This window comes from Spermophilus citellus (assembly GCF_964194105.1).
Source record: "Spermophilus citellus genome assembly, chromosome: 4".
Lineage (NCBI taxonomy): Eukaryota > Metazoa > Chordata > Mammalia > Rodentia > Sciuridae > Spermophilus > Spermophilus citellus.
The window spans coordinates 67,953,823-67,968,714 of record NC_138185.1 but is presented as its reverse complement, the minus strand read 5'-3'; the positions used below and the strand labels follow the sequence as shown (position 1 = coordinate 67,968,714).

At 45.3% G+C, this 14,892-nt stretch overlaps 1 protein-coding gene across 1 annotated transcript in view; it reads right to left on the bottom strand.

Annotated features, from left to right (window-relative positions):
- Positions 1-14,127, bottom strand: part of ZNF710 (zinc finger protein 710) — a 51,597-nt gene extending 37,470 nt beyond the window's left edge. The window contains exon 1 of the mRNA XM_081292794.1: positions 14,108-14,127. The gene's annotated coding sequence lies outside the window, so the exon portion shown is untranslated. The remainder of the gene's footprint in view (positions 1-14,107) is intronic.
- Positions 14,128-14,892: the final 765 nt, after the last annotated feature.

Genomic DNA, 14,892 nt, shown 5'->3' with positions numbered 1-14,892 from the left:
GGAGATGAATGACAGAAAGGAGGAACTAAAGGAATTGAAAAAGATTAACTAGTCTGGAGGGCTGGTGACAGGGAAGCGAGGTAGGGTGGGGCCTGCTGCTTTGTCACTATAAACCCATCAGCGTTGTGTGATGTAAAAAAAAGATGCACATGTATTACTTTGATAAGAAAGGAAAAAAAGCAAGCAAACAAGAATTCAAAAAAAGGTTTGTAAAGGAGTCACTGTTAAGTCAAATCAAGATCACTCTGAACTCCCTGGGGTACTGAACTGAGAAACAAGAAGGGTACCAGGCTTATGAATTTATGAGAACAGAACTTTCTTCAACAGAGGACAGAATGCAGGAAGCTTCTGCCCAAGGTAACACAACTAGGCAGGCTAGACCAGGGAGGATAGCACCCAAGGGAGAAGCCTGCAGGTATTTCGTTTGTTTTGCAGTGCTGGGGACTGAACCCAGGGGCTCACTGGTGTTTGATGAGCACTCTACCACTGAATGATACCCCAGCCCTTTAAAAAATATTTTTTTGTTTTCAGACAGGGTCTTCCTGAGTTGCCCAGGCTGGCCTTGAACTTATGGCTCTCTAGGTAAGTGGCTATAACAAGATGATAGCACTAAGGACACTTTCCTGGAAGACTGGGACACCCAAAGACCAGCGGTCCTTGCCACTGGCTCTCATTCAGGTGGCTAGATCCTCAGGAATACTGAGGCATGGGTATTAATAACATAGCTGACTTCTGCATGCTGATCTACTCATAGGGGAGGCCGGTGGTCACAGTGCACAGGCCTGAGGTCTGAGCCTCCTCAGCAGCCCCAACCTGGCATGGTCACTCAGCATTGTGACCACCATGCACAAAATGCCCTGGTGCTCTGGCACTTGCATTCATACACACACACACACAGACTGTTTTGCTCATTAGCCACTTCTGCTATATATGCAGTTTTCCTTCTGGAAACCCCAAATTCCCTCAAAAGAATGAGAACTGCAGAGGGCCTGGTGTGGTGGTGTTTGACTGTAATTCCAGCTACTCAGGAGGCTGAGGTGGGAGGATCACAAGTTTGAGACTAGCCTGGGCAACCTAGAAAGACCCTATCTCAAAATAAAAAAAATAAAAAGTACTGGGGATATAGCTCAGTGGTAGAATGTGGTTAGATTCAATCCCCAGTTAACTCCCCCTAAATCCTCCAAAAAGAACTGCAGAACATACCAAAATACCCAGGAAGCTCAGATTAGTTCTCACATGTGGGGGCCTTGATAAGGCCCTTCAATATCCCATGCACTTTCCCTTTCATGGGACACAGCCATGGCTTGGAGCCTTGGGAATCAGTTCTAACAAGGGTGGCTGACTGGCTTCCTGGACCCCAGCAGACGCAAGTTACAAATCAGAGGGAGGGGCAGGGAGGTGAAAGAGGCATGACAGTTGGTGGCCTTTGCAGGGTATACAGATGAAAAATGACTGAATGGCAGTCTGGGGCCATTCAGGGTAGAACAGAGAGCACCACCACTATGGTGCCTTGGTTCAGTACCCAAAGCTCATGACCATGCCCTGGGTAATGAAAGAGGGGTTACACTTTATTACATTATATTCAGTATCTTTAGGCTTGGGAGCGCAATGGATCCTGGGCTGAGGTGCAGTGAGACCACCTTACAACATCTCCTGGCCAGGAGCAACTCTGCCCAATCTCCCAGCTGCTACTGAAGAGCTCCCACAGTATGTCAGGGACTAGGCTGGGACCTAGTCTACTTCTGCCTGGGCATCACCTCAAAAGCCCAGAATCCCATGAAACGAAGAGATCACCTGCCCAACCAGTCAGGGTTGATGTGGATCAAGTGAAATAATCTTTATAGTCAGTTGGGACATTTTATAAATATAATGTTTCTAAAGATGGACAGGACATTCCATGACTCACACAGGGGCAGGGAACAAAGGACATACACCTCCAACTATAAATACCTTGTGCCTTAGGAGTTTCTTGGACACAATGAAGCAATTTTCAGGTGAGAGTTTCAAAACTATGCAAACTTAACCTGAATGTATTCAATCAGACAAACCTAGAGTGCATTCTATGGAAAGGTAGCTCAATGGGCTCTTCAAAGCCAATGTCACAGAGACCAAAGTTGGGGGACTGTTCTGTGTTAAAAGAAGCTAAAGCAACATAACCAAATGTAGTGTATGAGGCTTGCTGGGTCAGGAAAAGAATCCATAAAAGACATGTGGAGGACAACTGGGGAAATTTACATAGGACGTACATTGGATAACATCATTGAACAGCGGTAATTTTTTAGGTGTAACGACAACACTGTGGCTACATAAGGGGAAATCCTTGCTCCTGGAAGATACCTGCTGAAATACTCAGGGTGAAGCATCAGGCCATCTGCAACACCCTTTCAAATGACTCAGCAGAACCATTCGACAGACAGAGAGGGAAAGGGTACGTGGCCAAATGGTAACCGAGGGTGAATCCAGATGAAGGTTCTTCACTTTTCTGTCAAGTTTGACAATTTCAAAATAAAACATCAGAAGGAAACAAACCATGCGGGCGGGCTGCGACTTGTTCCTAGTCTGCTGGGCCAACCTTTAGCTCTTCCCCACCCTGCCCACTGCAGCCAGCAACGTCTGTGAAGAGGGGCGGCTGACCGCAGTGCTCTCAATCTGCACGGTACACATAGAAAATACTGTTTGGATTGCCCGCTGGGGCAAACGGCAAGGCTGTTCAGGCCAGCCGTGGGCACCAGCTGCCCTGGGCCCGCCCAGCCCAGCTGCTGCGAGCAGAGGGGAAATCACCATGTGGGCACAGCTTGTGGCTCTGGTGTTCAGCTCAGTATGCTGGCTGGACAGTCAGGCCTGTTGGGTGGACCCCAGATCCTCAGCTGTCTCTTTGCTTCCTCACTGAGCCTTCCCTGGGGAAGTTCATCTCTTTTCTTTCAGGTCTGTGTCTTAGAGCCTTGGCAGCTTAGAGTCCATATTTTAACCCTGTGACTGGGCCCATTCCCACCATAAGATCCTGAGTTCCTTGAAGGCAGGAGCCATGAACCACATGTGGGAGCTTATTTCACTTTAACAGTTCAGTTCAGCCTTCATCCCATGTTAGCCAGGTGGTAGCAAAGGCCACGCTTTCTTCCCAGAGGCGGTGACCTGCAGGTCACCAGATTTCAGTTTTCCTTTCAGAATAGGTGCCCTTCTGGCTGTATATCAAGACCCATCTCTGTTTAGTGCTTCCCTAGTTTCTTCTGCCCAGGGGTCCAGGGCTGACTGAGCAAGGCTGCCTTCCCATCAGTAGAGGGAAGTCCCAGGGCATTTCAGCCGTGGGCAAGACCAGCATCCAACTCTGGCCACCTTCCCAAAGTGCTTAAGGGGGATTCCTGGCATCTGTGGCCCTGGAGAGCAAATGCAAACACCTAGGCTGGGCCCACCCCCAGACACCAGTAATTTTAAAAGCTCTTCAAGTAATTGAATGAGCATCAGGGTTGAGAGGCTCACCTCTTCTCCCAAGGAGCTTGGTCTGCCAATCTGAGCCAGGCATTTAACCTGTTCCACTTCCCTTCCATGCCATTCCTGGCTTCCCACCTTAGCCTTCCCCTTGAGCTACCCATGCACTCTTGCCTCCTCCTCTCTATTTTCCTGGAACACCCTGCATTCTTCAAGGTGTGGTTCAAGTGCCTCTTCAGCAACCCAAGCCACCTCATCCAGAGAGTTCCTGATGTGTTGTTAGAGATGGGGTCACTGAGGCAGGCAGCATCACTAAGGCCAACCAGAAAGTCTTAGGCAATGGAGTCACGTGGAGTTTCAAAGATTCTTCTTGTTGCCACATGGACAAGGTGAAGGGAGGCCAGAGAGATCTCTTGGGCTTACCTATTTAACCCTTTAACACACCTTGTGCCACTCCCAGCTTGAAGTCTACATGGAGGCTAATGTCCCTGACTAGGTCTGTTGTGTTGTGTCCCCAGGGCTCATGGAGTGTCACCAAAGAATGGAGCAGGCTTTCTTTCCACTGTGGCCTATAGCTCAATGTGGGGAGGAGGTTGTAAGTAACAAACGGTAACAATGAGCATTCATCCCAGGGGTCTGTGGGCAGAGGCCATATGGACAGAGTCAGAGGCCACTGGAGGAATGTCCCTTTGTGGAGAAGACACTCACTCAAGCCACTTCAGAGACGGGCTTTGGAAACCTAAGGAGCTCTAGCTTGGTGTCATTCAAAGGAACATTAAAATCAAATGGTGGGGCTGGGGATATGGCTAGTTGGTAGAGTGTTTGCCTCACATGCACAAGGCCCTGGGTTCAATCCCCAGCACCACAGGAGGGGGGGGTGGGGGGGATCAAATGGCACCAAATGAATGGGTGGGAAATGTTACACAGCAATCTGGTGAGGGGTTTTCCTTAAGATAAAAGCAATGGAAAGAGGAAGAGAGAAACAGAGGGGGAGGAAGGAGGAATGGGAGGCCGGAGGGAGTCTCAAAGCTTCCTGAGTTTACAAAGATACAGGCCAGGAACCTCATGGGAGAAACCAGGTAAGAAGAACAAAAGAAGGTTAAAGTTCTTTTCCCTTGGAAGTGGGAGCCATGCTAGCCTTGAGGAAAGTGCTGGTGTGGTGTGTGGGACAGCGTGTCTCGAAAACCAGCAGCGGCTCTGGATGTCAAGTCCCTCTTCAACCAGAGAGAGGCCCAGTTTGGCTCTCCACGGCAGCTCCACGACTTCACAAGGCTGGGAAACCTTGATGTCAGGCCTGCCTCCGGGACATGACTGCTGCTGCCCAGGGCCTCAAGCCTAGAAGGGCCCACACTTGGCCCGTGCTCTGCTGTCCTGAGATTCTTATTAATTTCCACACACAGGGCCTGCCTTTTCATTTTGCACCTGATCCTGAAAATTAAGTCCTGGCTGACCTCTCCAGAGGACATTTTTTGCTAGCAAAGTGGAAGGAAGAAGGCAGTGGGCTGGCCCATGCTGCTGCTTGCTGTTTACTATCCAAACACACCTCCCCATGTTGTTGACTCAGCCACCAGGTACTAAGAAGGGCAGCCCCCCGCCCCCATACACACACTGGCTGAAGATCCAGGTCTGCTTCTGCCGAGTTACCTAAAGAGCATGTGTGTGCGCGCGCATGAATTCTATTGGATGCTGAATTCTATTGGATGCTAGGCAAAAATGGTCCTGACCTGCCCCTGCACATGAGATGCATGGGTTGTGCTGAGGCCGAAAGCCAGGCTGCTCACACCCACTTCGTCCTGGGAGACCTGCCTTGCATGGTTAGCTCACAGCAGAGGCAGCGCGCCTGTCCACATCCTGAGCTGATGGACTCGTCTGCTCAGAGCAGAGATGTCTGCTGAGCTGGGGCAGGAAGCCACAGCTCATCACTGGCACTCTGCAACCTGAGTGCTGTGGTGTTTGAGACCAAGACCACAGCTTCATCTCGGCCTCCACACCAATTACCAGGACTATGAGGTGGTCGCCAAGTCTCCATGTGAAGTGGAGGGGCAAATCCAGTCAAGTGCCATGGCTGTGGGCCTGGGCCCAACCCAGACTTTCCCCTCCCCCAGAAGTGTTCCCTTTTCTTTTTCTTCTTCCTCCTCCTCCTTCTTCTTTTCTTTCTTTTTTGGCACTGGGGACTGAAACCAGAGGCACTTTACCACTGAGCTATATCCCTAGCCCTTTTTAAAAACTTTGAGACAGGGTCTTGCTAAGTTGCTGAGGATGGTCTTTTTTTTTTTTTTTTTTTTTTAAAGAGAGAGAGAGAGAAGAGAGAGAGAGAGAGAGAGAGAGAGAGAGAGAGAGAGAGAGAGAGAAGAGAATTTTTTTTTTAATATTTATTTTTTAGTTCTCGGCGGACACAACATCTTTGTTTGTATGTGGTGCTGAGGATCGAATCCGGGCCGCACGCATGCCAGGCGAGCGCGCTACTGCTTGAGCCACATCCCCAGCCCTGAGGATGGTCTTAAACTTGCAATTCTCCTGTCTCGGCCACTCCAGTTGCTGGGATTACAGACATATGCCACTGTGCCCAGCAGTGCTCCCCTTTTCTGCCTGGTCCTTCAAAGGCCAAGATACAGGCCAGGAACCTCATCCTCTTGTCAGAACCTCCCTTCAGAAGACAGAATGCAGGGGGCTGGGAATGTGGCTCAGTGGTAGAGCTTGCCTAGCATGTGCAAGGCCCTGGATTCTATCCCTATCCCCAGCACCGCCCCCCCCAACAAAAACCAAAAATCTGAAGACCAAAGGCAGACACCTCCTGAACCCTGCTTCCAACAACAGGGGAAATCTGGGGGCCCCTGCTACCAGATCCTCTCTGAGCAGGCAGAGGAACCTGACAGCATTGTTTCCATAGGCTTATAACTCAAATGATCCAAATCTCTCAGGGTAACTTGGCAGAGACCTTCAGTCTCTTGCAGGTGCCAGGTGTGCAAAGGAAATGCACCTGTAGGCAAAACTCAGGCAGCTGGAGTCAGGTGCTCCACCTAAGAACAGAACAAAGCTGCTCAGAAAGCCTGCAGACTGTCCTGGGCCCTGCGAGGCAGGGGGTAGGGGTGAGGAGAGCAGGCTAGTGAGGTGGAGGCCGGAGAGGAAGCCCAACCAAGTGCCAGGCTTCCCTGGCTGCCAGGGAGGCCTCCGGGGACTGAGTCAATCAGCAGGAAGCTGATGCTGCTTCCTGACAACCCCACTACCCCCACCACCGTCATGAGCACAGGACACACACACACACTCAGAGGAATTTGGAAACAGAGGGCAGTTGGCAACTTCCTGCAGTCCACTTTTTTCAAATAATGTAGACAAAGCACAAAGAATCCCCCCTTTCCTGAGCGTGGGCTGGGTGGGAACCTCTTGTATGTGTTTTCTCATTCAGAGCTCACAAAAGGGTGACTGCCCTTGTGTTTTAAACTCTTGAGGTAAGGAGAAGGAAAGCCAGTGGCCGAAGGTCACATGGCAGACAGTGCCCCAAGTTTTCAGACCCAGGCCTGTCAGAGGTCAGAGGCCATCTTGTAAAGCACCTCCCTCTGTCCTGGGTTAATAAGTCTCTCCCTCAGGCTCCATGACCAGGGCCAAGGAAGTCTATGGTGTTACAGCGTAAGGGCTGAACATGGTGCAACGGATTTAGTCTAGTAGCCCTGACTACGCAAACGGGCCTGCTGGGACTTGGAGTACCAGTGGAAGAAGAGACTGCTGTCTTTCTTTACCCTCTTTCCACTTTTTTGCAGGGGGGTGTGGTGTGGTGTGTATGTGTGTGTGTGGGGGGAGGTATTGGCGATTGAACCTAGGGGTGCTCTACAACTGAGTTATATATCCAGCTCTTTTTATTTTTTAATTTTGAAACAGGGTCCTGCTAAGTTGTTGAGGCTGGCCTCAAACTTGGGATCCTCCTACCTCAGCCTGTGGAGTCATTGGGATTACAGGCATGCATCACCATGCCTGGCTTAAAATGCAGATTTGTTTTTCCCTTTGAAATAGAAATTCAAATGTGCCCTTTCTTCATATTTCAAGCAAACTTTTTTTTTGAGGTGGTGGGGATTGAACCCAGGGTCCCACACATTCTAAGCAAGCACTCTACCACTCAGCTATACCCCAGTCTTTTTTATTTTGAGACAGAGTCTCTCTAAGTTGCTGAGGCTGGCCTTGAACTTGTGATTCTCCTGCCTCCATCTCCCAAGTAGCTAGTATGTACAGGTGTGTACCACCGCACACGGCCGACACACCTTCTTTTTTTTTTAATTAAAAAAAATTTTATAGCTGTAGATGGACAACATGCCTTTATTTGCTTAATTTTTTTATGCAGTGCTAAGGATTGAACCTAGTGCCTCATACATGCTAGGCAAGCCCTCTGCCATTGAGCTATAGCCCCAGCCCCCAATATACCTTCTTAATTGTCATTTAATTTTTTTTTTTTAGTTATAGATGAACACAACATATTTATTTATTTATTTTTATGTGGTGCTGAGGATTGAACCTAGTCCCTCACATGTGCTAGTCAGGTGCTCTACCACTAAGCCACTGCCCCAGCCCCTTAACTGCCACTTTTTTTTTAAAGAGAGAGAGAATTTTAATATTTATTTTTTAGTTTTCGGCAGATACAACATCTTTGTTGGTATGTGGTGCTGAGGATTGAACCTGAGCCGCACGCATGCCAGGCGAGCGCGCTACCGCTTGAGCCACATCCCCAGCTCCTAATTGTCACTTTTTAAATGTTTAATTTTCCAATGTTATGTTGTCTGCCTCTCCTTTCTCTTAAAAATAGAATACATTTAAGTTTCTTACCTGTTTTTGGAATTTATATGTAACCACATGTGACCTGCTGAGCTCCATGGAACTGAGGTTTAAAGAGAATGTTCTGTCGATGAGAAATTCACAAATGCTTAATACACATACATGATATAAAATTTGCAATCATTCACCATGTTCATAGCTCTGCTGGGTTCCTCCAGATGAAAAATGGGCTTTGGATTATAATAGCCCAAGCATCTGCAAGGTTTTGTGTCAGAAGAAAAAGCCACTGTTAAAGAGTTCATGGTTTGGGGTTGTGGCTGTGGCTCAGTGGTAGAGCGCTTGCCTAGCACATGTGAGGCACTGGGTTCGATCCTCAGCACCACATAAAAATAAATAAAGTTAAAAAGAAAGAAAGAAAGAGTTCATGGTTGGCCATAGCAATGCTGGCACCTAGGAACCCCCTGATGCAGACCCTTGACTCCCTCTCAGACCAGTGAATCTGGGCTACCCCAAGCAACTAAATTTTAGCAAGTTCCTCAACAGGGAATAATAAGTAGGTAGCCACTACAGATGTCCCCAGTGCCTTGGAAGAAGATCACTAGTGATTCAGAAGATTTACTCTTGAGAAAGCAAAACAAACCCAAATGAAACCAACTGGATTTATTCTACTGGGGCAAATACTGAGTAGAAGCCCTGGCATCAAGAGGCTGTTTTCAAGAATGTTCTTTAGGTCCTCAGGTATGTGTCATTAAACTCTCTGGTCTTTTGATTTCCTCAAAAGAAATAGGATGGAAGAGAGAGCACTCTCTGCTTTTCAAATGTGCTGGGGAATCGCCAGGGATCTTGTTAAAATGCAGATTCTGGCTTAGCAGGCCTGGGGTGCAGCAGTTCTAAAGCTCCCACGTGATACTATACTCTGTCCTGCTCTGTGTCGTTGCCCACCCACCCCCTCCAATCCCTAGTCTATGATTAGTCTCCAAACTCACTTGGCCTTTGTGTTCTTGTTCAGTTCAATCCATGTATTAGGTTAAATTTATGACCATTCTACTTTATGAACAAAAGTATTACTACTAACTGGTCCACAACTTCATGATACAAGCTTAACCCACTGACTGAAGTGCTTATTTTGTTTTTGATTTTTTTTCCCCAGTATTGGGGGATGAACCCAAGGACGTTCTACCACTGAACTACTTCACCAGCCGCCCCCCCCCCCTTTTTTTTTTTTTGGTAACTGTGGAAGGACAGAATGCCTTTATTTTATTTATTTATTTTTAAGTGGTGAGGATCGAACCCAGTGCCTCACACCAGCTAGGCAAACACTCTGCCACTAAGCTACAGTCCAGCCCATCACCAGCCCTTTTTATTTTGAGACAGGGTCTCACTACATTGTCAGGCTGGCCTTGAATTTGGGATCTTCCTGACTCAGCCTCCCAAATTGCTGGGATTACAGGTGTTTGAACTCAGGTATGTATGCATTCATGTAGCTCAAATGCTTATTTTTAAAAAGAAAAAAAAATTGCACTTTACCAGTATCTATTTAGTAATTTAAAAAATCTGAAATGATCCTTTTTGCAGCAGTTTGACCTTGGAAGAATGCACCCCTTTCCTGCCAGGTAGTGTGTTCTTCCTCTCCCTTGGCCTCACAGCCTCCACTCAGCTGGGTCTGATTTGTGCCTGCACTCCCCATTGGTTAGCTAACACTCCAGGAGGATGTGCTCTGAGTGTGCAGCCAGGGTCAGCTACTTAGTAAGCACTCAGCTAATGTCTGCTGTTGTTCACAGCCAAGAAAGTCAAAACCTAAAAGGTCTGTGATTTGCTGAAAATCAAGTTCTCAGCAAAACTAATATTTAGCTTACTCACAGAAAAGTGCCTCACTGTCTTCCTCTATAAAATGGAGATGATAATAGTTGCTAATTCTTTTCCTTTTTTTTTTTTTGTACTGCGGTTTGAACCAGGGGTGCTCTACCACTGAGCCACATCCCCAGCCCTTTCTAGTTTTCAACTTTTGAGACAGTGTCTTGCTAAGTTGCTGAGGCTGGCCTCTAACTTGTGATTCTCCTGCTTCAGCCTCTAAATTGCTGGGATTACAGGTATGTGTCATCACACCCCACGAATAGATGCTAATTCTTATAGTTGTGAAAACTAAAGAGGGAATGATTATAAATGCACATAACCTGGCCTCTAGTGAATACTCGAAAACTGTTTTTGTGATCACTAGTTATCAAGTTGAAAGTCTAAGAATGACATATAAAAACCTGTCCCTGTCTAAGATCCATGGTTCTATCTGCCCTGATGATGGTATGCCTTTTTTTTTTTTTGGCAGAGGTAGGGATGGGGATTGAATCCAGAGCTCATGCATGCTAAACGTGCTCTCAGGGCTCATGCATGCTAAACGTGCTGTCTACCACTGCACTACAGCTTCAGGCCTTCTGGTGATGTTGAATAAATGGCCAAAATGGCCCTTACACCTTGCTGTGAGATCTTTCTGACCAGGTAAGCTAAACACCCTGCAAGTTCCCTGCCCTGTTCGTAATCACTGAACACCCAACTGGGGGAAGCTCTCTGCAAACCCATTCCTGAGCCAAACCCATCTGAGAAGTTTCCCAGTGGGCACCCATCCAACACTCACATTAATTGCATCCATAATATGCCAGACATGAGGCTGGGCATTGGTAAATAAAACAACAGCAAGAATCAGAGGAGAACCTTCCCTACTATGAGCTCAGAAAACTGTAAAGTGGGTATAAACAGCTTTTCTTATAAAATTAATAAAATCACCCATTTTAAAGAGTTTGAGGAAGAAGAAACAGAAAGAAATTAATATTCCGTCTCAACCCAACTCAACCACCCATTTTGTTCCTTCCTGGGTCCTCTTCTTCATGTGGTTTTAATTATGGTGTGTATAATCTGGTGTCCTGCTTACTTTTCTTTACCTGGATGCCACAAGCAATTTTGCCTGTTATATGTTCACAGTCAATCATGCATGTTCGTAGCTATAGAATGTTCACACAGATCACCATTTGACAACCTGTTCCTGCATGGAAGGACATTCAGATTGCTTCCAATTTGTCCATGTTGCCTAACCAATCATCTTCAGGCATTCATGCAGAGAAGATGAAGGGGAGAGACAAATGCCTTGCAATTTGATGTTATCAGGCTGGCCTGGGTTGAACAATGAGACTGTGTGAATTTGGGCAAGTTACTTAACCTCTCTGAACTTCAACTTCCCACGAAATGAACATAACGCCTCCTACAATAGCCATTTGACCAACTTAGCAAGACCCTCAGCAACTTAGCAAGACCCTGTCTCAAAACAAAAATGTAAAAAGGTCTGGGGATATAGCTCAGTGGCAATGCATCCCTGGATTCAATTCCCAGTACCAAAAAAAAAAAAAAGTACAGTTGAAGATAAATATGGCCAATGTTAATATCTGTTTTATCTAGGCCACATGTGTATGAATATTTACAGTAATATTCTTTTAAGTTTTCTAAACTATTTGAAATTTTTTCATAATAAAACTTTGGAAAAACGCTTCCTAATTTAAAAGATAAAGATGGTATCATACTTTTGAAATTTGCATTTACTTATTTATATTTTCAGTAAATAGTATTTCAATACAGTCAACAAATATTAACTCAATAGAGTATCTGTCACACAGTAAACTGACCTAGTCCCTGATCTTACTGAGTTTACCATTTTGCTTGCTGCCCACCCTTTCCTCCTTCCTTTTTTTTTTTTTTTTTTTTTTTTTGGTGTTGGGGATTGAAGCCAGGGGCACTCTACCACTGAGCTACATCCTCAGCCCCTTTTATTTTGACTCAAGGTCTAAGTTTCTGAGAGTCTCAATAAATTGCTGAGGATGGCCTCAATCTTGTGATCCTCCTGCCTCAGCCTCCAGAGTTGCTGGGATTACAGGCCTGTTGAATTTTTTTGATGATTTTTTTCTATTGGCTCTGAATTTTGGAAATCAACATCTAGCCCAAGATTTGGCATAGATTAAATTGTATTTACTCTTACTCCTTCTTTATATCATTTTTTGTTTCAGTGTTACTGTGCTGATTAGAATTTAAAAGCAATGTTAAATAGTGATGGGGCTCACAGGCCTCCTTACTGTCATACTGGTTTCTTCAGAAATGCCTTTAATGTTTTATTAGTTATTTATAACAGTGGCTATTAGTTTGAAATAGAGATTCTTAATCATGCTTAGAACATACCCTTCTGTTCCTTTTTCCACATATTGATTAGGTAGAAATGGTTGTTCAATTTAATCAATTTCCCCCTATACATATTGGAGCTAATAGGGTTTTACTTCTTTAACTCATTAGCATGACATAGTTACTATATTAAGCTTTCCTAATATTGACTATTCTTCCCATCTTGCCCCACTGGGTTATGGTAGATGACTTGTTTAATATATTATTGAATTCTATTTCCTACCCAGCATTTTCACTCTTTAATATGGTTTCTTTGCCGTGTTTAATATCAGTCTTATTTTGCTTTGTAGAATGAATGAGAGAGCTCTCCATCTTGTGCTAAGCCATGGAACAGCTTAACATTATCGGTATTATCAAATTTGAAATTAACTGGCAAAAACACTTGGGACCGGTGTCCTCTTTGGATAGAGGGGGCAGGGCTTCGATAAGGATCACAATTTTCCCCTCAATTAGCAACATATACATTCTCAGAAAAGCATGCATTTAATTGAGATTTTCAAATTTAAGCCTATTGTTGTGCATAGATTTTCTATTTTAAAATCTCTCTATCTATGGCAATGTCCCTCTTCCTCATTCCTATTATTGTTTTCTTTATCCCTCTTATTTCTCAAATAGATTAGCCCGAGGTTAGCCTGCTTCATTGTTTGTTTAAAAACAGAATCACCTCTTAGATATATTTGCTAATTTCACTGTTTCTGTTTTCTAATTCATTTATTTCTGCCTTTATCTTTACTATTTTTTTCCCTCCCAGTTTCCTTAGGGGCTGTTTTTATTCTTTCTTTTTTCCCTGCGATCTCAGGCTGAATACTTGGTTTATTCTCCTTTTCTCTCTCCCTCTTTAATAATAAAGGCATTTAAGGCGAGAGAATAGTACCAGCTGTCTCCCATAGGTTTGGTTATGTGGCATTCTGGTTTTCAATGCCTTTCTAAACATTTGTCATTATATTCTTTATTTCTTTCTTGACCCAATAGCAATTTAGGAAAGTGCTTTACATTGTGTCAAGTGGTTGGGTTTCAGCTGTAGTTTGTTTAAATTTACAATATTTTGGCTAGGTTTACTGCATGGTGATCAAAGGACTCCCCTACTGGCACAATTTCTGTTTTGGGTAGGATGTGAGTTCTTGCAGTTGGTTACTGGTAGCTGACAAAAATGTTTGCAAAGCATATGCTCACTTGCAAAGCCCGAGTGCTTTTAAAAGTTTTTGCTTGCCATAATGTTATGTCAAAAGAAAAAGAAAAGGATAGAAGGTTCCATGGGCTTGTAAGCATGTTTAAAATACAGTATATTTGCATATATGCATCAAAAGGACTGAGGAATTCACAAAAGGACTATATGGTGCCTTTCTGGTAATTTCTAGTTTACAAAATTATGAGAATTTTTTACTTTCTTCACACTTTTGTCTTTTTATCAAATCCCTGGGGCTGGGGTAGTGCTCAGTGGTAGAGTGCTTGCCTAGCATGCATGGGGGCACTAGCTTTGATCCCTAGCACCACATTAACAAATAAAATAAAGGTATTGTGTCCATCTACAAAACACACACACACACACACTCCCTATATAACGCTCAGGTTGACTCCATAACAATCCTGTAAATGTTTATGTGCCTAAGGTTTGGTAACATATATGCTCTGCTATAGAAACAGGGTTTCAGCAGGGCTCCCCGGCCATAGTTAAGGAAGCCACCAAGATGGACTTGAGGAATACCTGGATCTGGACCCAAGAGATGTGACACCTGGAGACAGTGGTCCTGTGAGGGACTCAGTCTCTTTGGCTCTGGTGATCCCCTCTGGAGGAGGAAATTCATTCCTGGGACACCAGGAGAACCACACTTGTCCCTCCATGTTCCCACTCTCAGCTGAGTTTTCCTTCAAAGGCAAGAGGCAGGTATACAAAAATGATCAGTTAAATTCACCTTTTTTTTTTTCATGGTACCAGGGATTGAATCCAGGGGTGCTCTATCACTGAGCTATTCCTCCAGCCCTTTTTATTTACTTTGAGCCAGGATATCACTAAGTTGCCCAGCCTGGCTTTGAACTTGCAATCCTCCTGTCTCAGCCTCCTGGGTTGCTGGGATTATAGATGCTTGGCAAAAAAAAACCCCTGCTTTTTCAATCCCAAACCAACTGCCAGAAACCCACTGAATTCAGAGGAACTCGGGCCAACCTCCCAGTGTAGGCCCTTGGAAATGGAAAATGGAACTGACATTTGCCCTGGACGTTCTCTCTGCTCTTCTACCCACCCTAATTCCAGCAGCTCTGGAGAGGAGTAGCCAAAAACTCCAGAGAGATCTGGAAGCCTATTCTGTGACTGTCCACCCTGAGAAGAAAAGAGGGACAGAAATGGAGGGGCAGCAACAAGAATGAGAAACGATGACAGGGAGAAAGTGTGGGAAGGATGTGGTGAGGGGGGAAAGGTGGTTCCTGATAAACTCATCATTTTATACACATGGACCAGCGAATGCACTGCTCAGGCCCTGCCGGCCACCTGGG